Source organism: Morone saxatilis, unplaced genomic scaffold (assembly GCF_004916995.1).
Source record: "Morone saxatilis isolate NCDOM2014 unplaced genomic scaffold, NCSU_SB_2.0 Contig15, whole genome shotgun sequence".
Classification (NCBI taxonomy): Eukaryota; Metazoa; Chordata; class Actinopteri; family Moronidae; genus Morone; species Morone saxatilis.
In genome coordinates this window covers 22,790,537-22,794,237 of record NW_023339707.1, presented here as the reverse complement: position 1 = coordinate 22,794,237, position 3,701 = coordinate 22,790,537, and positions in this window count along the sequence as shown.

The window sequence follows — 3,701 nt, the reverse complement described above, 5'->3', positions numbered from 1 at the left end:
TTTAAATTTTGCCCCCCCCCCCCGAGAGAGAGCTCCCATCAACTGATGAGGATCATGTGATGTGATCAGCAGCGACTAAACGGACTGTTTCCTCAACCACTGTACCAAAATGAAATTAAATCGAAATTTTTACATCTACAACTGCATGCAAACTCAAGCTGCTGATGAAGATTGTGTGACACGATCAAAAGCTCTAGAGCAGCTACTAAATGTACCTCTTGTGATCAAATTGCTTTGTCAAGTAAAGAAATAGCAATTTTGTGCACTTAATGTCTAAAAAAATACTTTTACAACAGAGAAAATGTTAATATTTTGTAAGCATTTCCCAGTAAATTGGTTTCTGAACACTTTCTTGTCAATCTATCTGCTGATGAAGCTCATGTGTTAATATCAAAAGCTCCTGAATCGGCCTTCGTAACACTTTTTCCTAACTGCTGTTTTCAAAGGTCAAGCATAAACTTTAAGCTTTAAAGCCAACAATGCCAAGAAAATCCTTCAAGTGCGAAGAAAAAATTGGGCAATTTGAGCATCAACGGTCCCCATCTGCTGAGGAAGATCAGGTGATAGGATCGAAAGCTCCGGTACAGCTACTGAACGGACCCTCTGGTGAGACCACAGGCTATACTTCAGCAGCTTATATAACAGTGGAAATAACCTGCAGTCAGACCAACATCTAGGTGTTTTTTATTTTAAGCCAGAGCATCGTGAAGCTTCCCCACAGACGATGGCCGACACTTTAACATCCTGATAGTTCATTACAGAGTACAAGCTCAGATTTGTAGTCCTTGTTTTTATTTTTTGGATGGCGGACAGACACCAGACAAGACATCAGGTCCCAGATTAGACCAGTGTGTTTAAGACAGGCTTAAGACTCCGGTGGCCTGGAACACTGAAGGGTTCCAGACTCAACCAATTAAGGCGGCTAAACTTTAACCCCACGCTTACTGTATCAACCCATGAAGTGCCAGCACCGCATACATCGTACAGAGGACTCACAGAAGATTAATCTGCAACACTTTTGAGCATTATTCAATCATTTAGGTCATTTTTAAAACAAAAAATACCAAATATTCACGGGTTCCAACTGTTAAATGTGAATATGTATTTGTTGCCTTCATCTCCTGTTACTGTAAACTCATTCTTATTAGAGTTTTTCGGACAAAACAAACAATTTAAATACATAAACTTCAGCTCTGGGAGATTGCAATGAGCACGTTTCACAATTTCCTGGTGGCAGATTAATTTATTAAGGAAATAACTGTTAGTTGCGACCCTGGAAAAGTTTAAATATTAAAATGTTCACTTTGATGTGAGTTATGAGCTGGGGGAGAGAGCACACAGATGGCAGGTCTGTGGGGGGAGGAAAATAATACAATAAATAGTATGGGTTGGGGATTTACAAGAGCTAATATCTATCATCTGAGTTTATGTCGAGTTGTCCGAAGGCCCTTCATCAAGAAGAGAGCTTCAGATCATTGTGTACTGTCCTCCATGACTAAAATACCCCTCACCTCCAGCTGGGATAAGTGCTCAGGTCACTTGCCAAATCCAAGCCATTAACTTTGATGACTGGAGGAAAGCATGAAACAAAGATCTGGTGCCTTTGGATCAAAGTCATGAGAGCCCCCCTCTCCCTTCCTATCTTGACTTCTTACAGAGCAACTCACAGTTGAATTACACAAGGTGTTTCTTAAAGAACAAAAGCACTCAGGTGGCTCACTTTAAGGAGCCAGAGTAAGCTGCTGATGGTGGCACTGATATGGAAAAGGATGATCAACAGCTGACTTCATGAATTTTTACTTACTGAGTCGTAATCTGAGACCGAGCCAGCTCCTCGGTGGCGATTTGTGCAGAACTGAATTCATGGTGCACTTGTTTGGCACCATCTATGCATGCAATATCCCTCCTGGACAAAAAAAAAACCTCCTGCACCAACTCCAGCAGCTCCTCTCAGGTCTGTCTGTCTGTCTGTCTGTCTGTTAGGGATGGCAGGCTCCTCCAATCCTAATCAAAGCAGCAGATGTCTTAATGAGCACTCTCCTCTATGGCATTTTGTCTTATTCTTGCCATTCCTGCCGTCTGTCGCCCGCCTCTCAAACAGTGCGCTCAGCCTGCAGGATCCGGTCGGTGGCGAGCACAAAGCTGCAACTCACATCACGGTGAATGCGCGGAAAAGAGTGTGCAAAAAAGAAAAAGCATCCCAGCCCACCCCACCACCTCCTCCTCCTCCTCCTTCCTTCCTTCCTCCCCGTTCCCGGCCTTGCTCCCTCCCTCGGTTTCTTTTACAATGGAGAAAGTTAACAGACGTGGTTCTAATAATGCTCGAGTGAGGTAACAGCCTGCAGGTTGGACGCCGTGCTCGTGCTGCCGAACAAATAACCTGTTGCTTGATAGCGAAAGAAACCTGACGTCCAGGGAGAAGCGTATCGTTTGTTGAAGCCTCGCCGTCGGTGGGGTTACGGACGGCAGGCTTTTGGGGGAGGGGGTAGTCGGGTAGCAAAAAAAACAAGAAAAAACGCTTGCTTCAAGGGGGGCTTTAACACGCGGACTCACGGTGTGTACGTTCCTTGCTGTGACTTTTCGCATCCGCGTCCGCTGGAGTTTGGAGCGCAGACTGGTCGCTGCTGGCTGCTACGCTCTCGCGCGCAGCCTTTCTCTTATCCACCATCGGCTCTACTCCTCCATTCATTCAACACAACCTGGTCCACAAAAGACTCACTCGGTGCTTTCTCTCTCTCTGTCTCTCTCTCTGGGTCTCTCTCTCTGTCCTCTTCTGCTCTCTGTCTGGTCGCTACAGTGGGCGCGCGCAGATGTTTGCGCTAGAGGCGCCAGAGACACCGGACAGCACATCCACCAACTCATTCAAATGTGCTTCTATTGGAATAGAGTAATGAGGCAAAATCATATTTCTTACATTCAAAGACAAGGAGCAAGGAATACGGTAAGCCACCAAGTTAGTTGTTAATAGTGTGTGTTTCCTGGTTGTATATTGTTCGCTGTGTATGTGTATGGAGTATGGTAATTTTTATGTGTTATGATAATAATCATTAAACAAACAGAAAATAATGATAATAACAAATATTTTAACCGGTCTCACAAACTTTCTCGTTAAGCGTACTCCCTTTTCTATCATGTAATTAAGATGGGTAGAAGATGCCATGTACTTGTATAGCGCCTTTTCTGTCTCGAACCACTCAATGCCGCTTTTACACTACGTGCGAACATTACCCTCTCAAAGCACATATCACACAGCGATGGCAAGTCCACTGAACAGAAACTAGATCTCATTCATACACATTCAGCACGAGGATTGCTATGGCATCAGGGAGCAGATTGTGGGGTTCAGTATCTTGGCAAGATAACTTCGAACGTGCCAGGGAGCGGAGCGGGGGAGTCGAGATACATACAAACCTTCCGGAATTGGGGGACGACTCCCCTGGCTTCGTTACCTATGAGACACAGCTGTCGGTATAAACTTGAGGCCCCTGACTAAGACTTGACCTATTTTCTGCACAATAAAAACACGAAACTGTACAATGAAACCAAAGAGGTGAACTGCACTACAACCAGATGTTACAATGATAACTGAATTGGATTTTGATTTGAGTGACATTTGTAGAGCTAATTATTTCCATTTAGGGAACTTGTTGCCATACATCATTCTCGCTCTGTATTATGCTTTTCTTTAATTTAATTTTTTT